Genomic DNA, 26,498 nt, shown 5'->3' on the forward strand with positions numbered 1-26,498 from the left:
GCCTCAGCAAGGCCTACTAGTGCAAGGGGTTCGCCCTTCTCTGCACAAAGTCCTCAGGCCATATAGGAAGAAGTTGGCACAGAAACTGAAATAAAAGACAAAGTTTATTAAACCTCATGAGGTGGTACTACAGTTCAAACAGCACCCTTCGGTAATGTTTGAAGTAGTACACTGAACTAAGAGAGCATGGTCCTTTTACACCCACGCAGGGGCTAAAAGAAGGTGGTACAATTATAGAAGTAAGACTTACATACATATAAGGTCATATGGAAATGCACAGTCGACAGGTAGGAGGGGCTAACAGTTTTCAAGGACTAGTTGACACATTACTGTCTGTTACTGATTAGTAACAGCTGCAGATCTTACTGGGCATGTGCGAAAGTGGGAGATGCTAAATATAACTTGTCACTAGACAGATTTTCAAGAGTATTGAACAGAAAGGTAGGACGGAGCACATGGCGAGCACATGGCAGAGAAAATGGCTGCCATGAATACAAAATGTATTCCGCAAAATGTTCACAATAGTTGCTAAATACAAGATGTCTTCTGCTAATGCTTAATCTAATCGCTACTGATTTACAACAGACGACCCTTTCAGCATTAGCTGTAGACATTCGTCTTTCTGGGATAATCTAAATATTCATCTTGTATATTTATGCTCATCATTTCAGCTATTTCCTTATCTAACATGTGTGGTGCTTTGATTTCTGTAATATTTCTTTTGGTAAGCATACAAGCAGTAATACACATGGAGCAGAACATTGGACCACACTGAATACAGATAAAGCATGTGAAAAATATTGCAATCATTACACACAGGATAGTCAGTAGTTTGCAGTCCCAAGCGGAAACAAGAGCCAAGACCCATCCAGAAAAAGTCCAAGTACCAGTCTCTGCGTGGATTTCTGCAACAATTTTTTGCAATTTAGATATTGCATCATATACTGAAGGTGAGTGATCTGGAATGAAAACGCAGCAACTACTACCGATGATGCGATATGCACCACCTCGATCAGCTAATATCACATCTAGTACCATACGATTTTGGAGCGCTACAATCCTCGCAATTTGGAACTCCTCGGTAATATTCCCAAGTGCCAGAGCTGCCTGATTGGTAATAGCTTCCACAACCCTAGTCAATCGTCTCACTTTCCTACTGTTTAACGCAGCACCCACAAAGGAGAACAACCCTAAATTAAAATCAACATATTGTTGCATGCTAGTGCCCATTTGGTCTACCTCATTTGTACTTATTGTCCTTTTATATCTATTTTTAATGATGTCATTGAACAGTTTAAAATCTCGGTGATATGATGCAGGGGCCAAAAACACAGGGGGTAATAGAAAATATACATAACACACATCTGACCACCCAACAGGTAGTTGGGAATATCCATAGTTACCACAAACAAAATATGTATTATGTGAAGCTGTAAAACTACTATTATTTACACCCTCAATAGCTAAAATCAATGTACAATCGCTTATCCCCACTGGAATTCGCCCAATGCTACGTATACATAAATCTGCTTTAGTTTTTGTAACAGAAATCACAAATTGTTCTTTCTTGTCAGAGTCTCTTATATTTGTGAAGACATATGGTATTGAAACATTGTCCGGTTGATACTCTTCCCATTCCCATTTAGTTCCTTTGGCTTGGGGATAACCATCTTTGTCTTGGTAGCATACTTTATTAAGGCGAAAAAGAAGTCCGCCTTCTGTACGTTTTCCAGATGCAAACAAAAGCGTATACCAAGCTTGACAAGAACCATTGTGTGAAAAAGGAAGAAGAATGAAAGGTGTTCCTCATTTCTTTTGATGCGCAGGTATCATTCCACATACCCAACAGTTAGTAGTATTATGAGTATGATGCAACATCTGAATGAAAGTATTATTGAAGTACGATTGACGGTACTTCTGTTCCTGATAGGGAAGCGTAAAGTAATAGTGATCCTCTGGTACTGGAGAAGTGGCAACCAAAAACTCACGAGCAGGAGCCTTCTTTTCAACAAACCAGGTGATTATTGCTAGAACCACCAAAACAACAACAAACCCCATAGTACTAATGATCAGTTTGTTATTCATTTTAGCAACAGTGATAACCGACCCTTTCAGAAATTAATTAAAAACAATTGTTGGAGCTCTTATTCCTGGGCAGCCGCTGATTTCTTCACCACGGGCCAAGACGGGTGTCACTACTCGAATGCATGGCTGATCCCCCCCCCTTGCCACATTGGCTCTCCGTTTCACTAACCTAGGGCGGTAGCTCAACCAGTTTTCTCCAGCACTACGGGGTCTTTCCTCGGTCTCAAATTATATCGCGACACTCCAGAAATCGTATGGTCCGGGAAGAACTCCGCAGATTCGTCAGGTGCTATTGCACGGCCTTTCTCCATAGTCAAAATCTCTCGATGATCGGTCAGCACAGCAGGTTCCACCAAAGTAGGTAGCACTCTCTTGCAGTGAGTACTATGGACCCAATTCTTTCGGTTCGTCACTCGAACTGCTGTCCTTGTCACAAGGAGCACCTGCTCTGGGCCTCGCCACCTTGGTTCCAAGCTGCTTGATCTTTCGAAGGACTTAATCATCACCTAGTCACCAGGTCGGAGTTCATGGCCTTCACCTGTAGATCTGTCAGGAAGTGCTTCTTGAACCTGTAGATGAATAGAAACCAGATTGTCAGTTAACTGTGCCAAATAATCATTTATCAGGACACAAGGTAGATCATATACAGAATTTGGCTTAGGAACTCCCCAAATGTTCATTGGCCTTCCAAATACTATTTCATAGGGGGTAAGGCCTATTCGAGAGTGTGGCACTGACCTAATAGACAATAATGCCAATGGTAATGCATCCGGCCAAGTTAAGGATGTGGAAGCCTGTATCTTCGCTAACTTCAGCTTCAAAGTAGCATTATACCTTTCCACCAACCCTGCTGATTGTGGGTGGAAAACCGCATGGAACTTCTGTTTGATCCCTAATCCTTTCAGGACATACTTAATAACTTCCCCAACAAAATGAGGTCCGTTATCATTCCATAAAAGTCTGCAAACACCAAACCTAGGGAAAAAGTATTTCAAAAGCACCTTTGCTGTGGTAATGGCAGTATTATCCTTTGTGGGGTACGCCTCTATCCATTTACTGAAGGCACATACCACCATCAAGACATAATTTAAATTGTTGCAATGTTCAAGCTGAATATAATCCATTTGTAGAACTTTGAAAGGTGCAGTTGGTGTAGCAAACCCTCCCGCAGGAGTTCGTGTCCCTTTTCCAGGATTGTATCGTAAACAGATCAAACAAGACTGTACTACTCTCTTAGCTGTACTGGAAATTTCTGGATGCTCCCAAACTTGCGTAAGCAACTTCGTTATTGTTGAAGCTCCAACATGTGCCAGCCCATGAGCCATCTGAACCATAAGTTGTACAAAAGCTATAGGCAATTTCCATTTATCCATCTGCTACTTCAACCAACAGCCCTCATCATCCAATTCTCCTTCTTCAGACCATTGCTCACGTTCTTTCACAGAAGCAGATTTCTGTATATCTAATACGTCTTGTCTAGCATTATGCCAACGTTCAGCTTGTGACTTCACTACATACATAGAAGTAGTACTTCGCTGCATCACAGTCTCACGTGCTACGCGGTCCGCATGGGCATTACCTTGCCCTATCTTATCGGTCACTTTCTTGTGTGCACTACATTTCACAATAGCTAGTTTCTTTGGATATGTCAATGCAGTCAAGAGGTTATGCACTAATTCTCCGTGCATTATCTGCATCCCGTGGGATGTGAGAAAGCCTCTCTCCTTCCAAAGCAAACCAAAATCATGAGCCACTCCAAACGCATAGTGGCTGTCTGTATAAATGTTCACACATAAGTCAGTACTAAGCTCACATGCTTGTGTTAAAGCTATTAGTTCAGCTGCTTGAGCTGACTTCTGTGGTATACAAGCTGTCTCCACTACTGTGTGTATTGTGGTGATTGCATATGCAGCTGAGGTCGTACCGTCTGGCAACTTCAAACAAGACCCATCAACACACAATTCTCCGTCTGCATCTGGAATGGGCGTATCTTGTAAATCAATGCGACCCTTTGTCTGTTCTTCGGTAAGGAATATGCAATCATGTGTTTCTTGTGACTGAGGCTGAATCACCGGATATGGCAACAAAGTGGCTGGATTTAGTGTTGCACATCTCTTCAGTGTAATGTGAGGAGCCAGCAATGTCAATTCATATCCTGTCAGGCGAGCGCTAGTTAAATGTTGCGTCTTTGTTTGATTTAAAAGAGCATCAACCGCATGGGGTACTAACACCAACAGTTTATGTGACAAAACTATCCCTTCACTCTGACATATTGACACAGCTGTTGCGGCAACTGAACGAAAACACCCAGGCAAAGCTCGAGCGACAGTATCAAGTACTGCTGAAAAATATGCACAGGGACGCTGCTTATCACCATGTGTCTGTACTAAAACTGACAATGCACACCCATCTTTCTCATGTACGTAAAGTGCAAAAGGCTTTGTGTAATCTGGAATACCTAACACTGGTGTTGAACAAAGGGCTTGTCGTAGCTGCAGGAAAGCAGTCTCACATTCATCTGTCCATAGGAGGGGCATTGGAGTATCTTTAGTCAAAAATGCTAGCAAAGGTTTGACAATGTGTGAAAACCCTAATATCCATTGCCTACAAAAAGAAGTAAGACCAAGGAATGCACGAACATCTTTCTGAGTAGAGGGTACTGGTGTGTCTAAAATTGCTTGAATACGATCTGATGTAAGTGCACGGCCCTCCTCAGACAAAAGGTGACCTAAATAGGTTACCTTTGGTCTACAATATTGCAATTTCTTTCGTGACACTTTATGATGGTGTAAAGCAAGAAAAGAAAATAAGGACAAAGTGCACTTTTCACATTGATCAGGGGTACCAGCTGCCAACAAAATATCATCAACATATTGTATGAGAGCCACACCTTCAGACAAAACAAAAGAATCAAGTTGTCGTTTTAACGCTTGACTATAAATACTAGGACTCTCAGTATAGCCTTGAGGAACTCTGCAAAATCTACACGATTGTTTATTCAACGTAAAACCAAACAAATATCGGCTGTCAGGATGAATAGGGATCGAAAAGAAAGTATTCTTCAAGTCTATCACAGAGAACGTAGTTGCTGTCGGGGGAACCAAAGTAAGAAGTGTTGTGATGTCAGATACCACAGGATATTGTGGTACCACAATCTTACTGACTTCTCGTAAATCAATAATGAATCGGTAAATCCTAGTATCAGTATCCTTTTTCAGAATAGGAAGAATCGGACTGTTACAAACATTATACAGAACTTCCTCAAAAACTCCAACTGCAATAAGATCATGCACAATTTGTGTGAGTGCTTCTTCGCCCTCCTGTGAAATTTTGTATTGAAGCAAACGTAGCAATACAGCTACCTCCTTGAAACTAATATGTACCGGTGGAATAATCATTTGTCCCACATCAGTATCTGAAGTAGCCCACAAAGTACTAGGGAGTGAAGCTAATGCAATATCCTCTTTAACAAGACAAACTCTTTCCATCACAGGATGATTATCATTCAAGATAACATGCACCCCTTCAGGAGAGTATCGTATTGTAGCCCTGAAATACTTGAGCATATCAAGACCCACAATATTGCCTGGTGTATTTGGAGAAAGCAAAAATGGACATGGAGCAGTAAATTTATCAACATGGAATGCAAGTGGTTGTGACAATGGGCTAGGGGAAGGTGTTCCATCGAAATCTATTTATGTAATGGTTAAGCCAGACAGGGGAGCCCTTGGAATCAATTGTTTAGACAAGGTGCTACGAGTAGCTCCTGTATCAACCAGAAACTGATCAGTAGAACCCAAAACATGTGCTGTAACATAGGGACCCCTCTGATCTACTGGAACGTCAACTGATTCCTTTCCCCATCCTAGGCAATCCTATGCATAAGCAGAATCTTGGAAATCAGGCTGCACATAGTTACACATCTGGTATTGGTTCCGTCTATCAAAAGTGTTAAACCCATCCTGCCCTCCTACATTAGCATCAACGCTAGCATGATCATTAGTGCTTCTTCTAGGCCCTGAATATCCTGAGCGATTTCTCATTTGTCCCCGACCACATGAAAACTGCTGAACACGTAGTGCTGGACAATCGGCAGCCCAGAGCCCAAATTTCTTACAATACGCACACTGATCAACAGACAAATTTGAACAAGTGTAAGAAGAACCATAAGATCCACGTCCACCTCTATCACTACCTCTAAAAGGCGGACCCTAAGCTTGAACCAACATAACCTTCGTCTTTAATTCTTTAATCGTTTTATCCTCGCTACCTTTTGCTTCTAATTCCTGATGTTCATGAGCCATAGTCAAAAGAGAAACCAGAGTAGAGGTAGTCCTTGAACTTTCACTAGCTTTTAGATGACTATCTTTTGCTGGTAACAGATTTGTGACATGTTCATTGACAAACAAATGTCTGCCCGTATCATCTGACAATAACTGGCCGCTGAAATCATGAAAAACTTCTTCAAAGCGTATAAAGAAATCAGAGACCGATTCATCTGCCTTTTGCTTACAAGACGCTAAAACAGTCCAATCTATCTTTTTAGGGGGAATGATCATTTTTAACTTAACTAATATGGCTGCGGGAAGATCTAGAGTCAACTGATATGGCTTTTTCGCAGGTTCCCTCTCCCCGTCCATCTGTTCTAATACTTTCCATGATGCCCCAAAAACTACACGATCATCAACTTTACGAACAGTTCTCCTCATATCTGGCGGTATTATCAATCCAAAAAATAAATCAATGTCAGCCAAAGTCATAGTACAAGAACTGATTGCTCCCTCAACTTCCTCATAAAAGTCGGCTGGATTTTTCCGCGGGTCAGGTAATGCTGTTTTAAGTGACATTACATCTTCCCTATTCCAAGGAGTATACACCCAATTATAAATAAAATAACCCTTAGCATCAACAGAAGTTTTATCATCACTTGTACCCAATCCTTTAGGAGGAACATACAAAGGCGCGGCCTCCCGCATTGGTTTTGCGTGAACTATCATAGTCTTATCTGTTCCGAAGGTGGAAGCTTGCACCTCGCCGGTCTGAGATGTCTGTGCAACTACTTCCTACGTCTCTTTTCTCCTCTTGCAAACGGACTGCCACAACACATAATTCCACCAAATGCATCAGCCACCTGGGAGAAAACAAAAAGACCATCACGCATTTGCTTATGATCAGCTGCTACATCATCAGGTTCTAACTCATCAGAATATTTCCGAAATAGTTCAATAACTTCTGTGCCAAATGCCTCAGTAAAATATAGCTGCTCCTTTTCCATCCACCCTTTCATGTTGTTTATAAGTTCAGAAGCAGAGACAACGCTACGAATTGTTTTACGAGCAATAGATCTAAGCTCAGACGCACGGTCAGCAGGCAACATAGAGCGATTGTCTCTTATCTTCTGTTGCTCCGAACCGGAGACCTCAGCTAACTCATGAGGGGCAGAAGGAATGATATAAGGAGGTGGAGGGCGATCTTGTAAAAAAAAATAATCGTGTGGTTTATTAAGGATAGGCTAGAGAGGTTCCCTAACAGTGTATTGGCCAGTTACCGGTAATTTACTTTCTTTCTCTTCTAGCTCCTTTAAGTCATTTATTTCTTTCTTTCTCATTTCCAATGCTTTCACATATACATTCTTCCGCTGCTCTTTCTCAAGCAAGGCTTGCTCACACTTCACTCGTCCACGCACTTCTTTCTCCCACATTCGTACACAGTCAAACATATCTTGCCTAGACCTTCGCTTACACATTGTTCCACATACTCAATCTTTGCCAAATCAAATGACCCATGCATAGGCCAACGTAACTCAGGATCGGCACGAGTATATTTCTTCCGTAATGTGCTGTACATTATAGAAGAAAGACCATGTTTAACATACATATCTCTATTGGGCGTCCCCTCTGGGGGTGCCAGTTGCGATCCTTCCAGTCTCAAATTGGTACCATTACAAAAGCAACACATCCTACGAAGTGCGCTGAAAACAGGCATGCCAAAAATTGTGCAGAATATGCAATATTATAATCAAAGTAGCACTTAAGGTGCCATTCAAATCAATACCTGCCTATATAAATTGCAATTTATATATCAATTCAAAGGACACAAATTGACTAGTCACCCAAAACACGAGAGCCACAGTAAGTGGTGCTAAACTTCATTACCAAACAAAGGCATCAAAACCCACAGCAAGTGCCGTAAAACGGCTCTTACCAATCACAAGGCATCCAGGTTCCAACATCCAAGTTCTAAAATTGACCAAATGGTCACTGCATGACGAATGAACAAAAAGGATCTCAGTCGAGGACCGGTGCCACCTGGATGGTCAAATCAGAAATAAGGGAAAAACGCCGTGGTTGCCAAGACTTGGGTCTCCTCAGGCATTGATCGTCCGCAGCGAGATCCCAATCCTTCGTCGTGACCAATCCGTCAGGCATCCGAGTCGCCGATGAGTCCCTTTTCGGGTGCCAATTTGTCGAAGTAAAGCCTCAGCAAGGCCTACTAGTGCAAGAGGTTCGCCCTTCTCTGCACAAAGTCCTCAGACCATATAGGAAGAAGTTGGCACAGAAACTGAAATAAAAGACAAAGTTTATTAAACCTCATGAGGTGGTACTTCAGTTCAACAGCACCCTTTGGTAATGTTTGAAGTAGCACACTTGTCACATACTGCACTGGACTTCTCACCTCTGGATATTGGATTGGTGAATACACCAAGTCTTCTACAGGTCCTGGATACTCCCAGATAAGGGCGACCCCTTCTAGTAGCCACGGTGCCGCTTGACAGGCTACGCCAAAGCAGACCGTACCCTCCAGAAGGAGTCCCAGAGGGAAAAAACCCCAGCACTGGGGAAAAAACCTCTAACAGGAACTCCTGAACGAAAACAAGAAAAAACAGGACTTGACAACAGGAAATAAAAATAGGCAATATCCAGGGTAAAAGGCAGGAAAAAAGGAACAGACAAAAATATACCAATGCAAAAGCAGGAACAAAGAACAGGCAAAAATCTCCTAAGGCAAAAGCAGGAACAAAGAACAGGCAAAAATCTCCCAAGGCAAAAAGCAGGAACAAAGAACAGGCAAAAATCTCTCAAGGTAAAAAGCAGGAACAAAGAACAGGAGCAAACAGCACAACCAGAAGGAAGTGTTTACAACGCAAGGAGGAACAAGACTGACTGACTTATATACTGAGTAAAGGGAAGTGACATCACAGGAAAGGGAAGTAACACCATCTTGGATTGGGAAAAGCCCGTAGACCAGTATAGGAAAAAGAAAGTAGTATAAAAGAAAAACAGAGCATGCTGGGACAAACACACAAAGAAGACAAGATGGAAACAACATGGATAGAGACAGGCAAAAGGGCCAACAAAAAACCCACCACCAACAACAAAAGAAGAAAAAAGGCTACAAGTAAGTGTAGCGCGACCGGGAGCAAAATATATGCTTCCCAGAAAGTATAGTCAAAAAACACGGGGAACAGCGCTCCGAAAATCGGTAGCGCGTTCCACCCGCGAGGACAGAAAGAGACACCGCGTCAGAGTGCTGTGTTACAACACTGAACTAAGAGAGCATGGTCCTTTTATACCCACGCAGGGGCTAAAAGAAGGTGGTACAATTATAGAAGCAAGACTTACATACATATAAGGTATAAGGTCATATGGAAATGCACATTCGACAGGTAGGAGGGGCTAACAGTTTTCAAGGACTAGTTGACACAATACTGTCTGTTACTGATTACTAACAGCTGCAGATCTTACTGGGCATGTGCGAAAGTGGGAGATGCTAAATATAACTTGTCACTAGACAGATTTTAATGAGTAGTTAACTGAAAGGTAGGACAGAGCACATGGCAAGCACATGGCAGAGAAAATGGCTGCCATGAATACAAAATGGATTCCGCAAAATGTTCACAATAGTTGCTAAATACAAGATGTCTTCTGCTAATGCTTAATCTAATCGCTAATGATTTACAACACGGGGACCCCTTCCCCACTGTATACTTTTTGAGGGATGGAAGGGAGCCACTCAGCCCCACTCCCCTGGACAATTTGGCCCAGGGGATCGAATCCCCGGGGCCAGGCCATGTCACCTGGGTGCCCTCCAGGGCACTCAGGCACCACTATTGGGGACCGCAGGGTGAGTCGCAAGGCCCCTGTGGTCCCATCCGGGTCCCCGCCCCCTGAGGGATCCGGCATTGCTGTCAGAGAGGGAGCTGCTAAACATGCAGCTCCCTGTCTGTGAGAGCAATAGTTTCCTCTCTTTCCCTGCCCCCATCTCTGCAAGCTGGCAAATGGAGGAAACCTCCACTTCCAGGAAGTGATGCTTGCTTGAACTGGATTGTTTGCCTGACTTGGTGGGAGCTGTCAAATCTCCTGTCAAGTCAGAGCAAACAGCTATGCCCGGGGTGGGCACCCTAGGACATAGCAGGAGCAGGCCCGGGAGGAGTGGTGGTCTCCAGGGCCATTGTTGGGTTCATAGGGGGGGTCACTGTAGGAAAGTACCATCTTGCCTGGCATGTTACCCCCATTTTTCACTGTATATATGTTGTTTTAGTTGTATGTGTCACTGGGACCCTGGTAACCCAGGGCCCCAGTGCTCATAAGTGTGCCTGAATGTGTTACCTGTGTAGTGACTAACTGTCTCACTGAGGCTCTGCTAATCAGAACCTCAGTGGTTATGCTCTCTCATTTCTTTCCAAATTGTCACTGACAGGCTAGTGACCATTTTTACCAATTTACATTGGCTTACTGGAACACCCTTATAATTCCCTAGTATATGGTACTGAGGTACCCAGGGTATTGGGGTTCCAGGAGATCCCTATGGGCTGCAGCATTTCTTTTGCCACCCATAGGGAGCTCTGACAATTCTTACACAGGCCTGCCACTGCAGCCTGAGTGAAATAACGTCCACGTTATTTCACAGCCATTTTACACTGCACTTAAGTAACTTATAAGTCACCTATATGTCTAACCTTTACCTGGTAAAGGTTAGGTGAAAAGTTACTTAGTGTGAGGGCACCCTGGCACTAGCCAAGGTGCCCCCACATTGTTCAGAGCCAATTCCCTGAACTTTGTGAGTGTGGGGACACCATTACACGCGTGCACTACATATAGGTCACTACCTATATGTAGCTTCACCATGGTAACTCCGAATATGGCCATGTAACATGTCTATGATCATGGAATTGCCCCCTCTATGCCATCCTGGCATTGTTGGTACAATTCCATGATCCCAGTGGTCTGTAGCACAGACCCTGGTACTGCCAGACTGCCCTTCCTGGGGTTTCACTGCAGCTGCTGCTGCTGCCAACCCCTCAGACAGGCAGCTGCCCTCCTGGGGTCCAGCCAGGCCTGGCCCAGGATGGCAGAACAAAGAACTTCCTCTGAGAGAGGGTGTGACACCCTCTCCCTTTGGAAAATGGTGTGAAGGCAGGGGAGGAGTAGCCTCCCCCAGCCTCTGGAAATGCTTTGTTGGGCACAGATGTGCCCAATTCTGCATAAGCCAGTCTACACCGGTTCAGGGACCCCTTAGCCCCTGCTCTGGCGCGAAACTGGACAAAGGAAAGGGGAGTGACCACTCCCCTGACCTGCACCTCCCCTGGGAGGTGTCCAGAGCTCCTCCAGTGTGCTCCAGACCTCTGCCATCTTGGAAACAGAGGTGCTGCTGGCACACTGGACTGCTCTGAGTGGCCAGTGCCACCAGGTGACGTCAGAGACTCCTGCTGATAGGCTCCATCAGGTGTTAGTAGCCTATCCTCTCTCCTAGGTAGCCAAACCCTCTTTTCTGGCTATTTAGGGTCTCTGTCTCTGGGGAAACTTTAGATAACGAATGCATGAGCTCAGCCGAGTTCCTCTGCATCTCTCTCTTCACCTTCTGATAAGGAATCGACCGCTGACCGCGCTGGAAGCCTGCAAACCTGCAACATAGTAGCAAAGACGACTACTGCAACTCTGTAACGCTGATCCTGCCGCCTTCTCGACTGTTTTCCTGCTTGTGCAGGCTGTGGGGGTAGCCTGCCTCCTCTCTGCACCAGAAGCTCCGAAGAAATCTCCTGTGGGTCGACGGAATCTTCCCCCTGCAACCGCAGGCACCAAAAAGCTGCATTACCGGTCCCTTGGGTCCCCTCTCAGCACGACGAGCGAGGTCCCTCGAATCCAGCGACTCTGTCCAAGTGACCCCCACAGTCCAGTGACTCTTCAGTCCAAGTTTGGTGGAGGTAAGTCCTTGCCTCACCTCACTGGGCTGCATTGCTGGGAACCGCGACTTTGCAGCTACTCCGGCCCCTGTGCACTTCCGGCGGAAATCCTTCGTGCACAGCCAAGCCTGGGTCTACGGCACTCTAACCTGCATTGCACGACTTTCTAAGTTGGTCTCCGGCGACGTGGGACTCCTTTGTGCAACTTCGGCGAGCACCGTTTCACGCATCCTCGTAGTGCCTGTTTCTGGCACTTCTCTGGGTGCTACCTGCTTCAGTGAGGGCTCTTTGTTTTGCTCGACGTCCCCTCTCTCTGCAGGTCCAATTTGCGACCTCCTGGTCCCTCCTGGGCCCCCGCAGCGTCCAAAAACGCCAAACGCACGATTTGCGTGTAGCAAGGCTTATTGATGTCCTTCCGGCGGGAATACACTTCTGCACGACTCTCCAAGGCAAGAGAGATCCGTCCACCAAAGGGGAAGTCTCTAGCCCTTTTCGTTCTTGCAGAAACCTCAGCTTCTTCTGTCCAGTCGAAGCTTCTTTGCACCCGCAGCTGGCATTTCCTGGGCATCTGCCCACCTCCGACTTGCTTGTGACTTTTGGACTTGGTCCCCTTGTTCCACAGGTACCCTAGATTGGAAATCCACAGTTGTTGCATTGCTGGTTTGTGTCTTTCCTGCATTATTCCTCTAACACGACTCTTTTGTCCTTAGGGGAACTTTAGTGCACTTTGCACTCACTTTTCAGGGTCTTGGGGAGGGTTATTTTGCTAACTCTCACTATTGTCTAATAGTCCCAGCGACCCTCTACAAGGTCACATAGGTTTGGGGTCCATTCGTGGTTCGCATTCCACTTTTGGAGTATATGGTTTGTGTTGCCCCTATCCCTATGTTTCCCCATTGCATCCTATTGTAACTATACATTGTTTGCACTGTTTTCTAAGACTATACTGCATATTTTTGCTATTGTGTATATATATCTTGTGTATATTTCCTATCCTCTCACTGAGGGTACACTCTAAGATACTTTGGCATATTGTCATAAAAATAAAGTACCTTTATTTTTAGTATAACTGTGTATTGTGTTTTCTTATGATATTGTGCATATGACACTAAGTGGTACTGTAGTAGCTTCACACGTCTCCTAGTTCAGCCTGAGCTGCTCTGCTAAGCTACCATTATCTATCAGCCTAAGCTGCTAGACACCCTATACACTAATAAGGGATAACTGGGCCTGGTGCAAGGTGCAAGTACCCCTTGGTACTCACTACAAGCCAGTCCAGCCTCCTACATTGGTTGTGCAGTGGTGGGATAAGTGCTTGAGACTACTTACCACTCTTGTCATTGTACTTTTCATAAGAGAAAAATATACAAAACAAGGTCAGTGTATATACACATAGCCAAAAAATTTTGCATTTCCTCTTTTCACTCTTTTCTAAGTGCTGAAAAGTACTCCTAAACTTTCAAAAAGTTCTTAAAAGTTTAAAAAGTTTTTTTCTGTCTTTCCAAAAAGTTCTGAAAACTTTTTTCTCTTTTTCTATCACTTTAACTCTCTCTAAAAAATGTCTGGCACAGGCAAAAATGTTGAACTGTCCAAACTTGCATATGATCACCTTAGCTGGAAAGGAGCAAGGAGTCTCTGCATAGAGAGAGGTTTGAGTGTAGGGAAGAATCCTTCCTTAGAACTGTTAATTAATATGCTTAGAGTACAGGATAAGGCCATGAGTGCCAAATCTGGTGAAAAAGTAGCTAATGGTTCTCAATCTGATCCAGGGACTCCCCCAGGAAAAGGTTCAGGAAAGAAACTTCTCAGCCTGCCCATTACTAGACAGTCTAGCATAGTTGGTACAGAGGTTGAATCACACCATACTGATGGTGTGCTCTCACATTATACTGGTAGCCAAGCTGTTAGGGTGCCCTCTGTAAGGGACAGGTCTCCTTCTGTTCATTCCCATCATACCTCTGTATCTAGAAATGTCCCTCCCACCCACCCTGATGACAGATTGTTAGAAAGGGAGCTCAATAGATTGAGAGTGGAACAAACCAGACTGAAGCTCAAGAAGCAACAGCTGGATTTGGATAGACAGTCTTTAGAATTAGAGAAGGAAAGACAGAAGTTGGGTTTAGATACCCATGGTGGCAGCAGCAGTATTCCCCATAGTCATCCTGCAAAAGAGCATGATTCCAGGAATCTGCACAAGATAGTTCCCCCTTATAAGGAGGGGGATGACATTAACAAGTGGTTTGCTGCACTTGAGAGGGCCTGTGTTGTACAGGATGTCCCTCAAAGGCAGTGGGCTGCTATCCTATGGCTATCATTTAGTGGAAAAGGTAGGGATAGGCTCCTTACTGTGAAAGAAAATGATGCCAATAATTTTACAGTTCTTAAGAATGCACTCCTGGATGGTTATGGCTTAACCACTGAACAGTACAGGATAAAGTTCAGAGAGACCAAAAAGGAGTCTTCACAAGACTGGGTTGATTTCATTGACCAGGCAGTGAAGGCCTTGGAGGGGTGGTTACATGGCAGTAAAGTTACTGATTATGACAGCCTGTATAACTCAATCCTGAGAGAGCATATTCTTAATAATTGTGTGTCTGATTTGTTGCACCAGTACTTGGTGGACTCTGATCTGACCTCTCCCCAAGAATTGGGAAAGAAGGCAGACAAATGGGTCAGAACAAGAGTGAACAGAAAAGTTCATACAGGGGGTGACAAAGATGGCAACAAAAAGAAGGATGGTAAGTCTTCTGACAAGGGTGGGGACAAATCTAAAAATGAGTCTTCATCAGGCCCACAAAAACACCCTGGTGGGGGTGGTGGGTCCAAATCCTCCTTTAATCAGAACAAGGAAAAGAAACCATGGTGCTATTTATGTAAAATAAAAGGCCATTGGACAACAGATCCCAGTTGTCCAAAGAAAGGCACCACAGCTCCTACCACTACAACCCCTACTGCTACACCTAGTGTCCCTACTAATAGCAGTGGTGGTGGGAGCAAACCTACTAATAGCCAATCCGAGGGAGTAGCTGGGCTCACTTTTGGTAATTTAGTTGGGGTTGGTCTGATTAGGGAGACCACAGAGGCTACTTTAGTCTCTGAAGGGGCTATTGATTTAGCCACTTTGGTTGCTTGCCCCCATAACTTGGAGAAGTACAAGCAACTAACCCTAATAAATGGTGTTGAGGTCCAGGCCTACAGGGACACAGGTGCCAGTGTCACAATGGTGATTGAGAAACTGGTGCACCCTGAACAACACATACTTGGACACCAGTACCAAGTAACCGATGCTCACAACATAACACAAAGCCACCCCATGGCTGTTGTAAATCTCAACTGGGGGGGGGTAACTGGTCCAAAGAAAGTTGTGGTAGCTTCAGATTTACCTGTAGACTGTCTATTAGGGAATGATTTGGAGACATCAGCTTGGTCAGATGTGGAGTTGGAGGCCCATGCAGCAATGCTGGGCATCCCAGGGCATATTTTTGCTTTGACAAGGGCTCAGGCCAAAAAGCAAAAAGGACAGGGAAGCTTGGATCCTGGAACAATGGACCAAGTGCTCCCTAAAGCTAGGGCTAGTAGAAGCAAGCCACTTCCTTCTATCCCTCCCTCTACAGTGGATTCTAATTCTGAGGAAGAAGAATTCCCTCCCTGTGCAGAACCTACACCAGAGGAGCTGGAAGCAGACACTGCTGAGCTTTTGGGTGAAGGGGGGCCTGCCAGGGAGGAGCTGAGTGTGGCACAGCAAACCTGTCCCACATTAGAGGGTCTCAGACAGCAAGCTGTCAAACAGGCTAATGGGGATGTCAGTGACTCTCACAGAGTTTACTGGGAGGACAACCTCTTGTACACTGAGCATAGGGATCCTAAACCTGGAGCTGCCAGGAGATTAGTGATCCATCAGGAGTACAGAAAGTTCCTCCTAACACTGGCACATGACATTCCCTTAGCTGGGCACCTGGGTCAAATGAAAACTTGGGACAGATTGGTACCATTGTTTCATTGGCCTAGGATGTCTGAGGACACAAAGGAATTTTGTAAGTCCTGTGAAACCTGTCAAGCCAGTGGCAAGACAGGTGGCACTCCAAAGGCACCCCTTATCCCACTGCCTGTGGTTGGGGTTCCCTTTGAAAGGGTAGGGGTTGACATAGTTGGCCCCCTTGACCCTCCTACTGCTTCAGGCAATAGGTTTATCTTGGTGGTAGTGGACCATGCCACAAGATATCCTGAAGCTATTCCTTTAAGGACCACTACAGCTCCTGCAGTGGCAAAGGCCCTCCTGGGAATATTTTCCAGGGTGGGCTTCCCAAAGGAAGTAGTATCAGACAGAGGAAGCAATTTCATGTCTGCATACTTAAAGGCCATGTGGAAGGAGTGTGGTGTAACTTACAAGTTCACAACACCCTATCATCCACAAACAAATGGACTGGTGGAGAGATTTAATAAAACTCTCAAAGGCATGATTATGGGTCTCCCTGAAAAACTCCGCAGGAGATGGGATATCCTTCTACCATGCCTCCTTTTTGCCTACAGGGAGGTACCCCAGAAAGGAGTGGGCTTCAGCCCCTTTGAACTTCTTTTTGGACACCCTGTTAGGGGTCCACTCACACTTGTAAAGGAGGGTTGGGAACAACCTTTAAAAGCTCCTAAGCAGGATATTGTGGATTATGTACTTGGCCTCAGATCAAGGATGGCTGAGTACATGAAAAAGGCCAGTAAAAACCTTCAGGCCAGCCAAGAGCTCCAGAAGCAATGGCATGATCAGAAGGCTGTTTTGGTTCAGTACCAACCAGGGCAGAAAGTGTGGGTCTTGGAGCCTGTGGCCCCAAGAGCACTCCAAGATAAATGGAGTGGTCCCCACACAATTGTTGAAAAGAAAGGTGAAGTCACCTACTTGGTTGACTTAGGCACTGCCAGGAGTCCCCTTAGGGTGCTCCATGTCAACCGCCTGAAACCCTACTATGACAGGGCTGATCTCACCCTGCTCATGGCAACAGATGAGGGACAGGAAGAAGACAGTGATCCTCTACCTGATCTCTTCTCTTCCACAGATCAAGATGCTCTTGTGGAAGGTGTAGTTTTGGCTGATTGTCTTACTGCTGAGCAGAAAGACAATTGCATAAATCTCCTAGGACAATTTTCAGAACTCTTCTCCACTGTGCCAGGCACCACTTCTTGGTGTGAGCACACTATAGATACTGGAGACAGTTTACCTGTCAAAAGTAAGATCTATAGGCAGCCTGACCATGTCAGGGACTGCATAAAGCAAGAAGTTCAGAAAATGTTGGAACTAGGAGTGGTTGAGCACTCTGACAGTCCATGGGCTTCTCCTGTGGTACTGGTACCAAAACCCAATTCTAAAGATGGAAAGAAGGAAATGAGGTTTTGTGTAGACTATAGAGGTCTCAACTTGGTAACCAAAACTGATGCTCACCCTATACCCAGGGCAGATGAGCTCATAGATACACTGGCATCTGCCAAGTATCTAAGCACTTTTGATTTGACTGCAGGGTATTGGCAGATCAAATTGTCAGAAGATGCTAAACCTAAGACTGCATTTTCTACCATTGGAGGACATTACCAGTTTACTGTAATGCCTTTTGGTTTGAAAAATGCACCTGCCACTTTTCAGAGGTTGGTGAACACAGTCCTGCAAGGGCTGGAAGCTTTCAGTGCAGCATATTTTGACGATATAGCTGTCTTTAGCTCCAGCTGGGATGATCACCTGGTCCACCTATGGAAAGTTTTGGAGGCTCTGCAAAAGGCAGGCCTCACTATCAAGGCTTCAAAGTGCCAGATAGGGCAGGGTAAGGTGGTTTATCTGGGACACCTTGTTGGTGGGGAACAGATTGCACCACTTCAGGGGAAAATCCAAACTATTATTGATTGGGTTCCCCCTACCACTCAGACTCAGGTGAGAGCCTTCCTAGGCCTCACTGGGAATTACAGGAGGTTCATTAAGAACTATGGCTCCATTGCAGCCCCTCTTAATGACCTCACATCCAAGAAAATGCCTAAAAAGGTATTATGGACAGCAAGCTGTCAGAAAGCTTTTGAGGAGCTGAAGCAGGCCATGTGCTCTGCACCTGTCCTGAAAAGCCCTTGTTACTCTAAAAAATTCTATGTCCAAACTGATGCATCTGAATTAGGAGTAGGGGCAGTCCTATCACAACTTAATTCTGAGGGCCAGGATCAACCTGTTGCTTTTATTAGTAGGAGGTTGACCCCTAGAGAAAAGCGTTGGTCTGCCATTGAGAGGGAGGCCTTTGCTGTGGTCTGGGCTCTGAAGAAGTTGAGGCCATACCTGTTTGGCACTCACTTCATTGTTCAGACAGACCACAAACCTCTACTTTGGCTAAAACAAATGAAAGGTGAAAATCCTAAATTGTTGAGGTGGTCCATATCCCTACAGGGAATGGACTATACAGTGGAACATAGACCTGGGAGTAGCCACTCCAATGCAGATGGACTCTCCAGATATTTCCACTTAGACAATGAAGACTCATCAGGTCATGGCTAGTCTTATTGTCCTTCATTTGGGGGGGGGTTGTGTAGAAAAGTACCATCTTGCCTGGCATGTTACCCCCATTTTTCACTGTATATATGTTGTTTTAGTTGTATGTGTCACTGGGACCCTGGTAACCCAGGGCCCCAGTGCTCATAAGTGTGCCTGAATGTGTTACCTGTGTAGTGACTAACTGTCTCACTGAGGCTCTGCTAATCAGAACCTCAGTGGTTATGCTCTCTCATTTCTTTCCAAATTGTCACTGACAGGCTAGTGACCATTTTTACCAATTTACATTGGCTTACTGGAACACCCTTATAATTCCCTAGTATATGGTACTGAGGTACCCAGGGTATTGGGGTTCCAGGAGATCCCTATGGGCTGCAGCATTTCTTTTGCCACCCATAGGGAGCTCTGACAATTCTTACACAGGCCTGCCACTGCAGCCTGAGTGAAATAACGTCCACGTTATTTCACAGCCATTTTACACTGCACTTAAGTAACTTATAAGTCACCTATATGTCTAACCTTTACCTGGTAAAGGTTAGGTGCAAAGTTACTTAGTGTGAGGGCACCCTGGCACTAGCCAAGGTGCCCCCACATTGTTCAGAGCCAATTCCCTGAACTTTGTGAGTGCGGGGACACCATTACACGCGTGCACTACATATAGGTCACTACCTATATGTAGCTTCACCATGGTAACTCCGAATATGGCCATGTAACATGTCTATGATCATGGAATTGCCCCCTCTATGCCATCCTGGCATTGTTGGTACAATTCCATGATCCCAGTGGTCTGTAGCACAGACCCTGGTACTGCCAGACTGCCCTTCCTGGGGTTTCACTGCAGCTGCTGCTGCTGCCAACCCCTCAGACAGGCAGCTGCCCTCCTGGGGTCCAGCCAGGCCTGGCCCAGGATGGCAGAACAAAGAACTTCCTCTGAGAGAGGGTGTGACACCCTCTCCCTTTGGAAAATGGTGTGAAGGCAGGGGAGGAGTAGCCTCCCCCAGCCTCTGGAAATGCTTTGTTGGGCACAGATGTGCCCAATTCTGCATAAGCCAGTCTACACCGGTTCAGGGACCCCTTAGCCCCTGCTCTGGCGCGAAACTGGACAAAGGAAAGGGGAGTGACCACTCCCCTGACCTGCACCTCCCCTGGGAGGTGTCCAGAGCTCCTCCAGTGTGCTCCAGACCTCTGCCATCTTGGAAACAGAGGTGCTGCTGGCACACTGGACTGCTCTGAGTGGCCAGTGCCACCAGGTGACGTCAGAGACTCCTGCTGATAGGCTCCTTCAGGTGTTAGTAGCCTATCCTCTCTCCTAGGTAGCCAAACCCTCTTTTCTGGCTATTTAGGGTCTCTGTCTCTGGGGAAACTTTAGATAACGAATGCATGAGCTCAGCCGAGTTCCTCTGCATCTCTCTCTTCACCTTCTGATAAGGAATCGACCGCTGACCGCGCTGGAAGCCTGCAAACCTGCAACATAGTAGCAAAGACGACTACTGCAACTCTGTAACGCTGATCCTGCCGCCTTCTCGACTGTTTTCCTGCTTGTGCAGGCTGTGGGGGTAGCCTGCCTCCTCTCTGCACCAGAAGCTCCGAAGAAATCTCCCGTGGGTCGACGGAATCTTCCCCCTGCAACCGCAGGCACCAAAAAGCTGCATTACCGGTCCCTTGGGTCCCCTCTCAGCACGACGAGCGAGGTCCCTCGAATCCAGCGACTCTGTCCAAGTGACCCCCACAGTCCAGTGACTCTTCAGTCCAAGTTTGGTGTAGGTAAGTCCTTGCCTCACCTCGCTGGGCTGCATTGCTGGGAACCGCGACTTTGCAGCTACTCTGGCCCCTGTGCACTTCCGGCGGAAATCTTTCGTGCACAGCCAAGCCTGGGTCTACGGCACTCTAACCTGCATTGCACGACTTTCTAAGTTGGTCTCCGGCGACGTGGGACTCCTTTGTGCAACTTCGGCGAGCACCGTTTCACGCATCCTTGTAGTGCCTGTTTCTGGCACTTCTCCGGGTGCTACCTGCTTCAGTGAGGGCTCTTTGTCTTGCACGACGTCCCCTCTCTCTGCAGGTCCAACTTGCGACCTCCTGGTCCCTCCTGGGCCCCAGTAGCGTCCAAAAACGCCAAACGCACGATTTGCGTGTAGCAAGGCTTGTTGGCGTCCTTCTGACGGGAAAACACTTCTGCACGACTCTCCAAGGCGAGAGGGATCCGTCCACCAAAGGGGAAGTCTCTAGCCCTTTTCGTTCTTGCAGAAACCTCAGCTTCTTCTGTCCAGTTGAAGCTTCTTTGCACCGCAGCTGGCATTTCCTGGGCATCTGCCCACCTCCGACTTGCTTGTGACTTTTGGACTTGGTCCCCTTGTTCCACAGGTACCCTAGATTGGAAATCCACAGTTGTTGCATTGCTGGTTTGTGTCTTTCCTGCATTATTCCTCTAACACGACTCTTTTGTCCTTAGGGGAACTTTAGTGCACTTTGCACTCACTTTTCAGGGTCTTGGGGAGGGTTATTTTGCTAACTCTCACTATTGTCTAATAGTCCCAGCGACCCTCTACAAGGTCACATAGGTTTGGGGTCCATTCGTGGTTCGCATTCCACTTTTGGAGTATATGGTTTGTGTTGCCCCTATCCCTATGTTTCCCCATTGCATCCTATTGTAACTATACATTGTTTGCACTGTTTTCTAAGACTATACTGCATATTTTTGCTATTGTGTCTATATATCTTGTGTATATTTCCTATCCTCTCACTGAGGGTACACTCTAAGATACTTTGGCATATTGTCATAAAAATAAAGTACCTTTATTTTTAGTATAACTGTGTATTGTGTTTTCTTATGATATTGTGCATATGACACTAAGTGGTACTGTAGTAGCTTCACACGTCTCCTAGTTCAGCCTGAGCTGCTCTGCTAAGCTACCATTATCTATCAGCCTAAGCTGCTAGACACCCTATACACTAATAAGGGATAACTGGGCCTGGTGCAAGGTGCAAGTACCCCTTGGTACTCACTACAAGCCAGTCCAGCCTCCTACAGTCACGGCCCCCCTCTAATGATTGATTTAGCCCTGAGGAGATGGCATTCCCTGGGGCTGAGGGGGTGAAGGCGGACAGACTCCCCTACAAGAATTCATATTTAGCCACATGGAAGTGGAGGTCCCCGGGGCTTTGGAGGAGGACATCTGGGCCTCTCCCATTTTAAATAAACACTTTGCCCTGGGGAGGTGATGGTCCCCAGGGCACAGGGGGCCATGTAGTCCCCCCCCAACAAATTAGTTTATTATAGCCTTGGGGAGGTGGTGGTGCATTGGGGCTAATCTACCCCTAGGAGGTTGGCCCAGTGCACCCCCTCCTTTTTCAATGCGCCCGGAACCTGACCTACCAGGGGGCTGTTTACAAAACAAGCATGGGAGCCTGCACTTAATTATGCTCTCCAGATCTGTGGAGAACTGTGGAGATCTACTGCAACTGTTGGTGAAATAAAAAAAATGCTTTTTTGCTCTGGTGAGGACCCTTGGGGATCCCAGCACCAGAGCTAAGGGTTCAGAGTGTTCCTAACCTGCCCTCTTTTCCATTCTTTGTTCATAGGACTTGGCTGAAGCAGAGTCCCAAGATGGGTGCCAAAGTTTCCTTGTTGATGTGTTAGTAACCAATCAGACCTCCACATGATATTGAGAGGGTTTGTGGAACCTTCACGTCCCTACATATACAAATTTGTTTTTTCTTTAATATTTCAAAACCTTCTGAATGCATTTACAGCAAAAAAACAAAAGAGCTCTTCTGGACCGAAAGCTAGCTTTCTGCAAAATTTGGTGTAATTCATCCAGAGATTCAGGATGCAGTTGTGTTCAAAATCAAGGTGGGAAAAATGCTTGGGAAAGAAATGTTTTGGGACCCCCCCTTTGTTCTCTGCCCCCGCTTGACGGATCACCCCAAAACTTTCCAGTCAGCAGCTGAAGTGAGCTTCCTTTTTTTTGGAAAATTCCATGAAGATTCAACGAACAGCTCCAAAGTTATTATCAAAACAAAAATGCTTTTTCTATAAAAACTAGGGCCCTCATTACAATGCCGAACCCGCATTACGAGTGGTGGCTGCTCACCTCCATTTTTGAGGCAGAGAGGAGCCATCATTCTTTCTGGCGGTGGGTGGTGCTAAGGCTGTTCCCTCGCCAGCACCGCATGCCAGCAGGACTCCGCCAGCCATATTATGAGTCCGCTTTGTCCTTCTGGCCTGGTGGTGGGAGAGAGGAAAGACCGCCAGGGCCGATCCCCTACCGGATGTCCTCCTCAATTGAAGAGGTAAGTGGGCATCCGAAAGGAGGGGGAGGGGGTGTGAGGTGTGTTTGGGTGCGTGTGTTTGCGAAAGGGGAAGAGGGTGCTTGATGCGTGCGTGTCTGCGAGTGTATGTGTAAGTGTGTGTGCGTGTATGGGGGTGTCTGTATGGATGAATACGAGTGAGTGGGTGTGTCTGAGTGCATGTATGCGTATGCTGAATGGGTGTGTATGTGAATGCATGTGTGCATGAAGGGGCTGCCTGTGAGTGTATGGATGGGTGGGGGATGTGTGCATGTGTGGTGACGTGTGTGTGTGCCAGTGACAGGAATGAAGATTCCTGTTGCCGGGTGCGTGACCACCAGGCTTTTCGTGGCGGGGTGACCACCACGGAAAGCCTGGCGGTGTGCAACCTTGTAATCTGGACTAAGGCCTGAGGCCTATCCCTGGATTGGAGGATGTCACCACTGGCCGTGGCGGTGCAATGCCCTGGCGGGCCAGGCGGAGTTGTGGAGGTTTGGCTTCAGTTAAACCCCACTACTCATTATACTGGGTCTTCACCACAAGTTCCACGGCAGTGAGACCTCCATACTCATTATGAGGGCCTGAGTCCTAACTATAACTACCTAGTGGCGACTGCCACTAGGTTTTGTGTTTATATATATATAAATATATATATATTTATATATTTTTTTAGAGCCGTAGAAGAAAACTCTCATGCTCCACTTCCACCTTTCACTAATACCCCTTTCGCCTTCAACACACGCAAAGGGAAGCCACCCCACACTACTCTTCATAACTTCACTTCCTCTTGTCTATCACACAACGGTGCTACTATGCAAAAACATCCACTCAGCCCATCCCCTCATTTTCAACAGGTCTCTCAAACACACATCCCCACACCCACACATCCTATTAAATGCCGTCAAAGTCGATTGGATACAGATAACAACCAAACCCCTCTTTATGTATGTTAAGGAAAACACAATAAGCAATAGTATACCACCTACAACCTCCAGGGACAACATCCACTTTTCTGCAGCACAAAATAATACCACCTTCAAAACACCTTCTTTAAACTACCTACTAATAAATGCCTGATCTATGTCCAAAAACAAGTACTACATCTTGAACTATTGTTAGGCAGACAACCTGATGTACTCTTCCTCACTCAGTCATGCCTGAGGGAAGTCATCACCCCATTATTTCAGGAAGCAGTTCTACCAGACTATAAGACTGTCACACAAAATCCCATAGACAAAAGAGGACGTGGCTTAGTCATCATGTCCAGGATGTTTCATTGCAAGGCTGTGGAGCCCTCCTTTTCAGGTGCAACCCTACACCAACATTTTTCTCTGACTTTCTCCTTCTTTACAGACCACATCATTTGTGAAAGACACCTTTCTAGCCACAATTTCAAACCTACTTATAAAATACTCAAATCTGTGCATCCTTGGTGACCAGAGGTCATGATTTGAGAAACCTAATATACCCTACTCCAGAACAATCCTCACTGGCCAAGATACACCCTGCCTAATAACAAAATATATTGTTCCCAAACCTACACACTTTGCAGGACACACCTCAGATGTCATTTTTGGCAACCCAGACCTGATCACATTCCAAAGGGTTACTCAGGCACATGGTCAAACCAAAGCCTGGTGGCCTTCAACACAAGGGGCCATAACTCACGCCAGCTAAACTTAGTTTACCTGCAACTACATATTATACTTGAAACAAGCTGATTTTTGAGGGCCTAGAAACCCAGCTTACTTCCAACGCAGACCTGGACACAATAAACATGGTTCAAAAATATAGAAGCTTTTGATAGATTAATCCCACAAAAAAACATAAAAACTGAACAAAAGAAAAAGAAGCCTCTTGGATGAATGCAGACTAAACCAACAAATCGCTAAGCGTCAACATACCTGGCTTAAAACAAACAATGCTTAAGAAAAAAACACAGACACAGATATAACAGATTGTGCAAGTCAACAATCAAAAAACCTAAAAACATACTAATCAAGAAGACTCCAGAACATTAAAAGGCCAAATAAAGATTTTTTTAAATACTCACACAATTTCGCAATTCCAAATGTGCTTAAGGAACCCATACCATGTCATTGGAAGTTTGTTGCAAGCTGGCAACTCATTACAAAACAAAAGCAAACATGTTGTACTCATATTTAATACAGAAGAAAATAATAGCACTAACCCTTTTCCAACAAGACCCTCCAGGGGAAGGTTAACACATCCTTTGCACTACTTCAAAGAATGTTTATTATCTGATTTTATGAATCTTGTCAAAGCAAGCAAACCAGACAGTTGCCCATCTGACTCTTGTTCTACTCAAATCTTCAAAAACATTCTGCTAACAACCTCAGCAGCAATTCCAGTCAGATCACTGATTAAAGAACTCCTTAACAACGGGCATTTTCCATAAGACTTAAAAAGGTGTACAAATGCTCGTTATTAAGGAAAACAAACCTGGACCCTCAAGACTCTGACAATTACAGACCTATATCCATAGAAAGAGCAGCCTTCACCCAGTTCACCCAGTTCTCACAATTAATTGAAAACATCTAACTATTTTCTGCATTTCAAACAGGATTTTGCCAAGGCGTACTAAAATAGACCCTAATCTCGACCTGAGAGCACCTCAAAAACACAGTAGACGTGAATGGAGTTTAGCAGTGTATTTCAATCGGACCTTTCAATTGGCTTTGACAACGAGGATCATGACACCCTGGACCAAGACTTGAGGAAGCCCGCAAAGATGGTACCACTGTCACTTGAAACTCATCTTACTTTCACAATAGAACAAATGTAAGTTATACTCCTCCTTTCACATCCAAACCCTACAAAATAAAAGCAGGAGTCCATCAAGGTTTTATCATCTAACCTCTAATTTTCACCATCTACATGAAATCATTATCAGACTGATAATTATTTTTGACTTCACCTGCTATAACTCTATACCTACGCAGATGGCACACAGATGCTTCTTAAATCTGAAAGCCCTCACGGACATTGGAAAATGCAAAATTGGCAGATGCCCCTTGGTTGTTGACTGGTGGATAACATTGAGCCACCACTTGGAATTACCATGAAATCCAGGCTGTCCATGAATGCTAAATTGGATATGCTTTTCAGATCAAGCTTCATTACCATGCAAATGCTGAGATGCATCTTCCTACATATTGGATTCACCCACCAGGTACAAGTGACAAACTCTCTTCGCCTATCAAAACTAGATTACGCTAATGTCCTAGATCAGGGCTCACCTTCATCAACCATGGGAAGATTACAGAGAATTCAGAACTCTGCTGCCAGGCTAATATTACATGTAATGCCACAAGCCCATATTTCCCCTGCAATAAGTAGCCCCCACTAGCTACAGTTGCTAGAAGAGCCTTCTTCAAGCTGCTTTATGTCCCCTACAAGGACGCACAC

The sequence above is a fragment of the Pleurodeles waltl genome, chromosome 4_1, assembly GCF_031143425.1.
Source record: "Pleurodeles waltl isolate 20211129_DDA chromosome 4_1, aPleWal1.hap1.20221129, whole genome shotgun sequence".
Lineage (NCBI taxonomy): Eukaryota > Metazoa > Chordata > Amphibia > Caudata > Salamandridae > Pleurodeles > Pleurodeles waltl.